This window comes from Apium graveolens, chromosome 11, assembly GCF_009905375.1.
Source record: "Apium graveolens cultivar Ventura chromosome 11, ASM990537v1, whole genome shotgun sequence".
NCBI lineage: Eukaryota > Viridiplantae > Streptophyta > Magnoliopsida > Apiales > Apiaceae > Apium > Apium graveolens.
Window position 1 is genome coordinate 184,987,785 of NC_133657.1, and position 11,976 is coordinate 184,999,760.

Consider the following 11,976-nt stretch of genomic DNA (forward strand, 5'->3'; position numbering starts at 1 on the left):
AAGAAAACTGTAGAAATTATGAAAACTGCCTTTAATACAAATACATACAATAGTGTATATCTGTATCAACGGTTAAGTAAAAGAATCAACGGTTGTGACTCACTTAAAGTAACTGATGTGACACTTCAACGGATAAGGTAAATAGTTATCCGTTGATGATCAACACTATTTTATCCGTTGAGGGATAAAATTATCAGAAATGTATTTGTCTTTCAACGGATAATGAACATCCGTTGATAGAACAATTTCGGCTTTCAATGGATAGGGAATATCCATTGATAGAATAATTTTTACTTAAAGCCAACTTTGTTCTTGCAGCAAATTCATTTCAGGCTTCAAGGCAGATTATAAAGAGGACATAAATTTAAGAATAATTAAGCATACCTAGCTCACTTAATAATCTTGTGAATGTTGATTCATCAAGTGGTTTGGTGAATATGTCTGCAATCTGCTTTTCACTTGGAACAAAATGAAGTTCCACTGTACCTTTCATCATATGTTCCCTAATGAAGTGGTACTTGATGTCAATGTGCTTGGTTCTTGAGTGCTGCACTGGATTTTCAGTAATTGCAATGGCACTTGTGTTGTCACAGAATATAGGAATTTTGTCAACAGTTAGTCCATAGTCAAATAGTTAATTCCTCATCCATAGTATCTGTGCACAGCAACTACCAGCAACAATGTACTCAGCTTCAGCTATTGATGTAGAAACAGAATTTTGCTTCTTGCTGAACCATGACACCAGCTTGTTCCTTAGAAATTGACAGGTGCCAGTTGTGCTTTTCCTGTCTATTTTGCAACCTGCATAATCTGCATCTGAGTAGCCAATTAGATCAAAACCAGACTCTCTAGGGTACCAAATTCCTAGATTTGGAGTCCCTTTGAGATATCTGAAGATTCTTTTAATAGCCACTAAATGAGATTCTTTAGGGTCAGCTTGAAATCTAGCACAAAGACATGTAGAAAACATTATATCAGGTCTACTAGCAGTTAAATATAAAAGTGAGCCAACCATGCCTCTATAACTTGAAATGTCCACAGACTTTTCAGCCTTGTTTAATTCAAGCTTGGTGGCAGTGGCCATGGGAGTTTTTGCAGATGAACAGTCCATTAAGTCAAACTTCTTTAAAACATCATAAATATATTTAGTTTGACTAATGAAAATTCCACCACTAATTTGTTTAACTTGTAAACCAAGAAAATAAGTTAGCTCTCCCATCATGCTCATTTCATATTTACTTTGCATTAACTTAGCAAACTTTTTACAAAGCTTATCATCTGTAGATCCAAATATAATATCATCTACATAAATTTGAACAAGTATTGTAGAGCCATTAACATTGCTAAAGAAAAGAGTTTTGTCAACAGTACCTCTTGTGAAGTGATTATCTAGAAGAAATTTTGACAAAGTCTCATACCAGGCTCTAGGTGCTTGCTTTAGTCCATAGAGTGCTTTCAACAGATAGTACACATAGTCTGGAAAGTTTGGATCTTCAAATCCTGGAGGTTGGCTTACATAAACTTCTTCTTCCAATTCCCCATTTAGAAATGCACTCTTGACATCCATTTGATAGACTTTGAAATTGGCATGGGCTACATAGGCTAGAAAGATTCTAATGGCTTCAAGTCTGGAAACTGGAGCAAATGTTTCATCAAAATCTATTCCCTCTTGTTGATAATAGCCTTTAGCAACCAATCTGGCTTTATTCCTTATGACAATGCCATTTTCATCCATCTTGTTTCTGAATACCCATTTTGTGTCAATAGAACTCTTGTTCTTTGGCTTGGGTACCAGCTTCCATACTTTGTTCCTCTCAAATTGGTTTAGTTCCTCTTGCATTGCTAAAATCCAATCTGGATCCAACAGAGCTTCTTCCACTCTCTTAGGTTCCTCCTGTGATAGAAAGCTACTATACAGACATTCATCTTGAGTAGCCCTTCTAGTTTGCACTTTAGATGTAGCATCACCAATGATCAGTTCAAAAGGATGATTCTTGGTCCATTTCCTTTGAGGTGGTAGATTAGCTCTAGATGAGGTTGCCTCAGTATTGTCATGATGTGAGATAGAATGTTGATTGGTTGAAACTCCCCCTAAGTTGCTGATCCTTTGAAAGGAATTGGGAGCTCTATCAACTGATGAAGTGAATTGATTATTGATAAGTGGCATTTTATACCACTTAGAACATCTTAAAATGGCTTAAATTGGTGTCTTGAAATCAAGTATTTTGTGTATTTGATGCGTTTTTCTAGTGTTTATGCATTTCAGGGTTTTAGTTGCATTTCGGGGGAGGAATCATCAAGAATAAGCCTTGGCATGTGTTCACCATTGCGAGAGGAAAGAAACGGGCAGATTACGGCGAAGAAACGGAGCAAAATCAGATTTTTTCCAGTAGAGGTCTGAGCGGCCGCTCAGCATTGCTGAGCGGCCGCGCAGCAAGCTGAGCGCCCGCTCAGCTATGCTGAGCGGCCGCGCAGGGTCGGGAAAAAAGACAAATTATTTTAGGACTTGTACTTCTGTTTGGTTTCCACTTCTATGTAATCTGAGTTTTATGGGACTATTATATAAGTAGATTTGAGACGTTTTCACAAGTGTGGATTGAAGAAGATTGTGTTTTTACGCAAGGAGCGAAGGAGATAAGGAAGAAGACCGATTTAGCACACCGCAACGAAGAGGAAGCATATATTCTTGTGATTCTTGTTTCGTTGTAACGTTGGATGGTAGTTTTCTTGCTTTAACTTATTTACTCTTGTGACGTACTCTGTTTTAATATAATTAGTTTAGTTATTATTTTCTTGTGTTTGTGTGTCATGATTTCATATGAACCCATGGTGACGATAAGTGCTATTATGGGCTAATCGTGATCATGGGGTTGCAATGGATTTATTATGGAATTCTTTAGTAATTGTTTAATACTTTAGTGTGTGATGATTGTATGATATCTAGTATTGGTTGTGCGTATTCATCTTATGTGCGTCGCGAACATATAAGATAGGGTGTTAATCTCTTGTGAAGCGACGGTGGATCTTGAGATTTAGAACTTGCTATGTTAGCATAGGTTCATGTACGTTGTGCATGATTAGTGGGTAACTCTAACAGTTTTATTTGCCCTATGTAATCAAAAGGAATAACTTGTGCTTAAATCGTTGTGTTGTCAATTTCTGTAGACATATAGGAACTCAACATAATTGATGACTATTCAACTTCTATCTTAATTGTGGATGCTTGGTAGAATGGTATTAGTACAATGAAAGTTGTCTTTTATCAGTTTCATGTTATTCGATTAATATCATCACTGTCACATGCTAAAGGTAATAACAATGGCTATAGAAGGAAGTAATAATGAAGTTGTGATCTCATGAGTGTTTTATTATTGATAAATTGAAGTGTTAGTTAAGTGGTTAATTAAGTAGTTAATTGTAGTTAATATTTAATCAACAATTTTAAGTGTTATTATCTTAACATTGAGAAGTAATCATACATTGGTGAGTGAGTTAAATTAGACAATAATTCAGTCTGAGTCTCTGTGGGAACGAACTAGAAAGTATTCTATATTACTTGCGAACGCGTATACTTGCGTGAATATTAGCGCGTGTTTTTGCCCTAACAAGTTTTTGGCGCCGCTGCTGGGGACTCGGCGTATTTGTTTAGTTTATGTACTTACCATCATTGGTCATTAGGACTCAGTGATTAGGACGTAGTAGTTACTTATTTTTTCCGATTGTGTTTCAGGTACTTTAGCAAGCGTTTATGCAAACTCGTTCTCGTGCTCGCAAGAGGACTTTAGATACAGCTGAGGAGACAGACGAAGTTCTTGATATTCCGGAGAAGTTAGATTTTGAGGATTCGGATTCAGGAACTGAGCAGAAAGAACCTGTAAACATGGGAGATCGTATTGTTCAAGCTGATCCAGCTCTTATGGATTTTTCTCGGCCTAAAATTGATGACATTCAGTCAAGCATCCTTCATCCGGCTATTCAAGCTAACACCTTTGAAATCAAGCCGGGCACTATTCAGATGGTGCAGAATTCTGTTTCTTTTGGAGGAGCGGCAACTGAAGACCCCAACATGCACATAAGGAATTTTGTCGAGATCTACAGCACTTTTAAGTATAATGGCGTGACTGATGAGGCTATCAAGTTGAGGCTTTTCCCATTCTCACTGAGGGACAAGGCTAAAGACTGGTTACATTCTGAACCAGCTGGGTCCATCACTACGTGGCAAGATCTTGCGCAAAAGTTTCTGGTGAAGTTTTATCCGATGGCAAAGACTGCTGCTATGAGGAGTGCTCTTACTCAGTTTGCGCAGCAACCTACAGAATCTATATGCGAGGCCTGGGAACGCTACAAGGAAATGTTGAGAAAATGTCCACATCATGGAATGCCGGATTGGATGGTGATCACTGGTTTCTATAATGGTTTGGGGGCCCAATCTCGGCCCATGCTCGATGCAGCAGCTGGAGGCGCCTTATGTGCTAAAAGCTATACTGAGGCGTATAATCTTATAGAGACGATGGCTGCAAATGAGCATCAAAACCCAACTCAGAGGATGACGCCAGGCAAGGTAGCAGGTATTCTGGAAGTTGATGCAGCCACCGCTATTGCAGCCCAACTCCAAGCGCTATCAATGAAGGTTGATTCTCTGGCTACATATGGAGTTAATCAAATAGCTATGGTTTGTGAGCTTTGTACAGGTTCTCATGCTACGGATCAGTGTTCTCTTGTGAACGAATCTGTTCAATACGTGAATAATTATCAGCGACAACAGCAGCCTGTGCCGATGACCTATCATCCTAACAACAGAAATCATCCAAATTTCAGCTGGGGGAATAATGAGAATGCTATTCAGCCACCATATCAGCAAGGAGTGAGTAAACAGTTTAACCCACCTGGATTCCAGCAACCACAACAGTATGCTACAAGGCAATCATATCCTCAACAGGGAAGTACAGCTGCACCTACTAGTGCTAATTTTGAGGAACTTAAGATGTTGTGCAAGAGTCAGGCGGTTTCTATCAAGACCTTGGAAAATCAAATCGGTCAATTAGCCAATGCAGTGCTCAATCATCAACCTGGCACTCTTGCCAGTGATACGGAAGTACCAGGCAGGAAGGAAGCTAAAGAGCAAGTCAAGGCTATTACCTTAAGGTCTGGAAAAGTGGCTGATGCTGAAAAGGCAAAAGAAGTAGAAGCTGAAATTAGAGATGAAGAATCTAAGCAAAAGGAGAAAGCGGCGGAACCAAGGAAGACTACTGTTGAACACACTCTGCCTGAGGCTAATACAGTGGAGAAACAGCTCTATCCTCCACCACCTTTTCCTAAGAGATTGCAGCAACAAAAGCTGGATAGACAGTTCGGGAAGTTTCTGGAGGTGTTCAAGAAACTTTACATCAATATACCTTTCGTTGAGGCTCTGGAACAAATGCCTAGTTATGCGAAGTTTATGAAGACTATTCTTTCAAGGAAGGTGAAACTGGATGACCTTGAAACCGTTGCTCTCACGGAAGAATGCAGCGCTGTTCTACAGCAAAAGTTACCACCAAAACTGAAAGATCCAGGAAGCTTCACCATTCCTTGCACCATTGGCAATCTGACTTTTGACAAGTGCCTTTGTAATTTGGGAGCAAGCATTAATCTGATGCCGTTGTCGATCTTTAAAAAGCTGGATCTGCCTGATCCAAAACCCACATACATGTCACTACAATTGGCTGACCGTTCCATTACTTATCCAAGGGGCATAGTTGAGGATGTGCTCGTCAAGGTGGATAAGCTTTTCTTTCCAGCAGATTTTGTTATTCTGGATTTTGAGGAAGATAAGAAGATTCCCATAATCTTGGGAAGGCCTTTCTTGGCTACTGGTCGTACCTTGATAGATGTGCAAAAATGTGAACTTACTATGCGGGTCCAAGATCAGGATGTGACCTTCAACGTATTCAAGGCAATGAAATTCCCTACAGAAGATGAGGAGTGCTTAAAATTGGATGTGATTGATTCTGCGGTTACTTCGGAACTCGATCGCATGCTAATGTCTGATGCATTGGAAAAGGCCTTAGTGGGGGATTTTGACAGCGATGATGAAGATGGCAACGAGCAATTACAATATCTGAACGCTTCTCCCTGGAAGCGAAAGCTGGACATACCATTTGAATCTCTTGGTACTTCTGACCTTAAGAACGCTGAAGGGAAGCTCAAACCGTCACTAGAGGAAGCACCTACCTTGGAGCTCAAGCCATTACCTGAACACTTGAGGTATGCTTTTTTAGGTGATTCATCTACGTTACCTGTTATTATTTCATCTGACCTTTCAGGTAGTGAGGAAGACAAGCTCTTAAGGATTTTGAGAGAATTCAAATCGGCTATAGGATGGACCATAGCAGATATCAAGTGGATAAGTCCTTCATATTGTATGCATAAAATTCTGCTAGAGGAAGGTAGTAAGCCAACTGTGGAACAACAGCGAAGACTGAATCCTATCATGAAGGAAGTGGTGAAGAAAGAAATTCTGAAATGGCTGGATGTAAACATCATTTATCCTATTTCTGACAGCTCATGGGTGAGCCCCGTACAATGTGTACCTAAGAAAAGAGGTATCATTGTGGTCGCAAATGAAAAGAATGAGCTCATCCCTACTCGAACAGTTACAGGATGGAGAGTATGCATGGATTATAGAAAATTGAACAAAGCCACAAGGAAGGATCACTTCCCTCTTCCATTTATTGATCAGATGCTTGACAGATTGGCGGGTCATGAGTATTTTTGTCTTCTGGATGGTTATTCCGGGTATAATCAGATTTGTATTGCACCAGAGGATCAGGAAAAGACTACCTTCACTTGTCCATTTGGCACGTTTGCTTTTTGCAGAGTTTCGTTTGGGTTATGTGGCGCCCCGGCCACTTTTCAGAGATATATGATGGCTATATTCTCTGACATGATTGGAAATAACGTCGAAGTATTCATGGATGACTTCTCCGTCTTTGGACACTCATATGATGAATGTTTGAATAATCTGCGCGCCGTACTCAAAAGATGCGTGGAAACTAATTTGGTGCTCAATTGGGAGAAATGTCATTTTATGGTGCGTGAAGGCATTATCCTTGGGCATAAGGTCTCTAGCAAGGGTCTGGAGGTGCACAAGGCCAAGGTGGGAGTCATTGAAAATCTTCCCCCACCTAATTCTGTGAAAGGAATCCGTAGTTTTCTTGGTCATACGGGTTTTTATCGGCGATTCATCAAGGACTTTTCAAAGATATCTAAGCCGTTGTGCAATTTGCTTGAGAAAGATGTGCCTTTCAAATTTGATGATGAATGTTTGGCAGCATTCGAGACTCTCAAGAAGAGTTTGATCACTGCACCAGTTATTACAGCACCAGATTGGACAGAACCGTTTGAGATGATGTGTGATGCGAGTGATTATGCGGTAGGTGCAGTTCTGGGATAACGCAAGAAAAACCTCTTCCATGTGGTCTACTATGCGAGTAAGACTTTAAATGGTGCCCAATTGAACTACACCACTACTAAGAAGGAGCTTTTGGCTATAGTCTTTGGTTTTGAAAAATTTCGATCTTATCTGCTTGGTACGAAAGTAACAGTATTCACTGATCATGCAGTTATTCACTATCTAGTTTCCAAGAAGGATTCGAAGCCGAGACTCAGTCGTTGGGTGCTTTTATTTCAGGAATTTGAGTTAGAGATCAAAGATAGAAAAGGCACTGAGAATCAAGTAGCTGACCATCTCTCTAGATTGGAGAATCCCGATTCTACTTCACAGGATTGGACGTTAATCAATGAATCTTTTCCGGATGAGCAGTTGTTTGTAATTCAGGAGGAAGAACCATGGTTTGCAGATATTGTAAACTATCTCGTCAGCAATATAATGCCTTCTAATTTGACATCCGCTCAAAAGAAGAAGCTTCTGCATGAGGTGAAGTGGTATATGTGAGATGAACCATATTTGTTTAGACAGGGAGCTGACCAGATCATCAGGAGATATATCCCGTTCTGTGAGACGGAGGGGATATTACGAGACTGCCATTCCACGGTTTATGGTGGACACTATGGTGGTGAGAAGATGGCAGCTCATATTCTGCAAGCAGGTTTTTTCTGGCCTACTTTGTTCAAGGATGCTCATCAGTTTGTTTTAAGGTGTGATCGTTGCCAAAGAGTGGGAAATTTGTCAAGGAAGGATGAGATGCCATTAAATGTGATGCTTGAAGTCGAGGTCTTTGATGTGTGGGGAATCGATTTTATGGGGCCTTTTATCTCATCTTGCAATAATCAGTACATCTTGCTGGCAGTCGATTATATCTCAAAATGGGTCGAAGTTAAAGCTTTACCGACAAATGATGCAAAGGCAGTGCTAAATTTTCTTCATAAGCAAATTTTCACAAGGTTTGGAACACCTCGGGTAATCATAAGTGATGAAGGATCGCATTTTTGCAACCGTAAGTTCACTTCTATGATGTAGCGTTATAATGAGAATCATCGAGTAGCTACTGCCTATCATCCACAAACAAATGGTCAAGCGGAAGTGTCTAACAGAGAGATAAAGCGCATTTTAGAGAAGGTTGTTTGTCCGTCAAGGAAGGATTGATCTTTAAAGCTCGATGAAGCTGTTTGGGCTTACAGAACAGCATACAAAACTCCACTTGGGATGTCACTGTTTCAGTTGGTGTACGGTAAGGGATGTCATCTACCTGCGGAGCTTGAGCATAAGGCCTACTGGGCATTGAAGAAGTTGAACCTGGATTTAGATGCAGCTGGTAAGAAAAGAATGCTTCAGCTTAATGAACTTGATGAATTTCGACTTCAAGCGTACGAGAATAACAAAATGTATAAGGAAAAGGTGAAGAGGTGGCATGATAGGAAGCTACATCCTAAGTTATTTGTGCCAGGGCAACAAGTTCTTTTATTCAACTCTCGGCTCCGACTTTTTCCTGGGAAGTTGAAATCAAGGTGGTCTGGACCTTTTATTGTCAAAACTGTGTTTCCACATGGAGCGGTGGAAATTTTTGAGAATGATCCGGACCAAGCATTCAAGGTTAACGGTCAGCGGTTGAAGCACTACTATGGGGACATGGCAAACCGAGAAGTGGTTAGTGCCATTTTGTTGACTACTTGAGAAGGGTACGAAACGTCAAGCTAATGACGAAAAAGAAGCGCTGCGTGGGAGGCAACCCATGAATTGTTGTTACAGGAACCCTTAGAAGTTAATAACCTATCCAAAAACACAAAAAAATCAGAAAACAGGGGCTGAAAAAAAAAATTCCAGTGACCCCCTGAGCGCCCGCTCAGCTTTGCTGAGCGACCGCGCAGCAAGCTGAGCGCCCGCTCAGTTTTGCTGAGCGACCGCTCAGGGGTCGAGTAGCAGAATTTTTTTACAGTTCAGAAAAAAAAAATACAAAAACAGTTTTAGCCCATAAACCCACGATTTGTTCCCATTACCCCATCATTTTACCCCTTAATTCCCAAACCCTAATCTAATCCACACCCTATATATACATACACCTATCCTACATATCTCCCACAAAACTTCCTACACTTAAACCCTCTCACAAACATAAAAAAAAGCAGTTCTTACACACTTTTATTCACGAATCAATGGCACCCAAGAGAGCACGCACTATTGACAGCAGCAGCACAGTTCCTACTGCTGATTCATCGAGGGGTACTGCTGCAAAGCCTCGGTGAACTGACAGAGCCGCAGAGGAGGAGTACACTAGGCTGTTGGGGAAGCCGATTCTGAAGGAGAGGGGGTTTTTACCATCGGGGAGGGATGGTGAGTTGCTGCCCATGATTGCAGAGAAGGGGTGGATAGCTTTTTGTGAGTCACCCGAAGCGGTACCGATGAGCGTTGTTCGCGAGTTCTACGCGAACACGAAGGCCGAAAAGAATGGGTTTTCTGTGGTCCGTGGGCTGACGGTTGATTATCATCCTGCGGCGATTCGCCTTGTGATTGGACAGCGAGAGAGGAAACCCGAGGAGGAGAACTGGAATGAAAAGACTGCTGAGGATTTTGACTTGGATTTGATTTGTGCGACTCTCTGTCGACCGGGCACAGTTTGGACCTGCAGGACCGGCACTATTGAGTATCGTCACTTTCCGGCGATCGCCATGAACAGGTATGCCCGTGCATGGAATGCATTTATTTGTGCTAATATTTTGCCTTTTTCGCATGCACACGAGGTCACAGTTGAGAGAGCACAGTTGTTGTGGGGAATTCTGAATGAGGAATACTATATGGACCTTGGTGAGTTTATCTACCAAGGAATTCTGAAGTTTTTGAGGGGAGCGAAGCATATGAACATCCCTTATGCATCTACGGTTACGAAGCTATGCCGAGCATTGGGAGTGAACTGGCCGGCTCATGAGCAGTTGCAGTTGCCAGCAGCTCCGATTGATTCTGGCACTCTAAATGGGATGCAGGAGTGGACCGGTGGTGAGCCTGAGGAGCATGGGCTGGGTTATCGTCTTCCAGGAGGGCGTCCAGCACGAGGTGCTACTATGGCTAGGCCAGGGAGTGATGAGGCTGGTTCTTCGAGAGCTCAGGAGGGTGCTGGGATGGTTGATGCCCAGTATAGGAGGCTTTCATGGTGGATGGATGCCATGTATGAGACGCAGAGCAGGTTTGCTCAGGAGCTCACCCTTACGTTAAGGACTGCTTTTCGGGGCCTTGGAGCTGATATCCAGTGGCCAGTTTTTGGTGAGGACTCTGCATACCCGCCGCCTGATACTCCACCCACTGAGGGTGATGATGATGATGACTCCGAGTAGGTATACCCTGTGTTCCTTTCTACTACTTTCACTGAGGACAGTGAAGATTTTTAGTTTGGGGGTGGTAGTTAAGAAATATTGTGTGTGTGTCATATAGTTGCATATTCATGATAGTTTAGTTCATATAGTTGCATAATTTATGCCATATAGTTTTTGTTTTTTATGAATGTCATGTAGCTCATACATTTACCATGATCCCTTTTGCAATGATTTATCGACTGAATTGTGATATTGATGCGAGTGTAGTGATAGCATTAAAGTGATATTAAGTCGTGTAGGTTGATATGCATGCTAGAAACAATTGTAAGTCCACTAAGTCTTAGAGAATGCGTAAGGGCTAGATTGTTGTTATGATTTGGTTTTTTTCAAGGTCAATCTACTTATTATGCTTAGAATTCGATTATAGGTTCTTAGTGATAAAGGCATGAAAAAGAAAAAAAAATTGGAGAAAAAAATATGGAAGTTATTGCTAGTTGTGGCTAGGCGTCAAATGGCTAGTAGCCGGCTCGCATATGGTGCGAGTAGTCTAGGGTTGAGCAAGATGGAGCGAAACGCACTTGCTCAGAAGTTATTAAAAAAAAATTATGCATAATTGATCAAGAGTGGGCTCTTTGGTATTCGAGTTATTAAGTTCTTAGGGGACTTTGTGCCTAGTGACCTAAGGCTTTTAGAGTCTGGGATCCGCTAACCTAACGCTCGTTACATGGATACCATTGTATAAGTCTTTTGAGGACCTCACTCATTGCACGGTCAAATAAGCATTTGAGTTGTAAATAAAAAGCACGATTCCGTAATAAGCTCTAGAGTTCTTGTAGTGTTGTATATCACTTTGTGCCTAGAATTTTTATTCTTTGTATAATCGTAGGATTGCCTTGAGGATAGTCTAGTCATAGTAATTGGTCTAGTTCTGAAGCATATCTGTTAAGCATTTGCACACACCACGTTTCTGGTTGTATGTCCGTTTGCATGAGTTTATTGATCTTTAGTTGTCTAACTGCATTCGTTGAGATGTGGCAATTTGGTTGGTTAATTGTAGTAAGGGGGATCGCTGCATTTTCATATAGATTGCATTCATGCATGTTTTTAATTGTTTTTGAGTCTATGACGCTTGAGGATAAGCATCGATTTAAGTTTGGGGTGTGATAAGTGGCATTTTATACCACTTAGAACGTCTTAAAATGGCTTAAATTGGTGTCTTGAAATCAAGTA

The 11,976-nt window shown here is 41.1% G+C and overlaps 1 non-coding gene across 1 annotated transcript; it reads right to left on the bottom strand.

The window, feature by feature from the left end:
- Window positions 1-4,273: 4,273 nt before the first annotated feature.
- LOC141699043 (small nucleolar RNA R71) lies at window positions 4,274-4,380 on the bottom strand. Its single transcript, XR_012565533.1, has one exon. It is a non-coding gene; the product is annotated as a small nucleolar RNA R71 (small nucleolar RNA).
- Window positions 4,381-11,976: the final 7,596 nt, after the last annotated feature.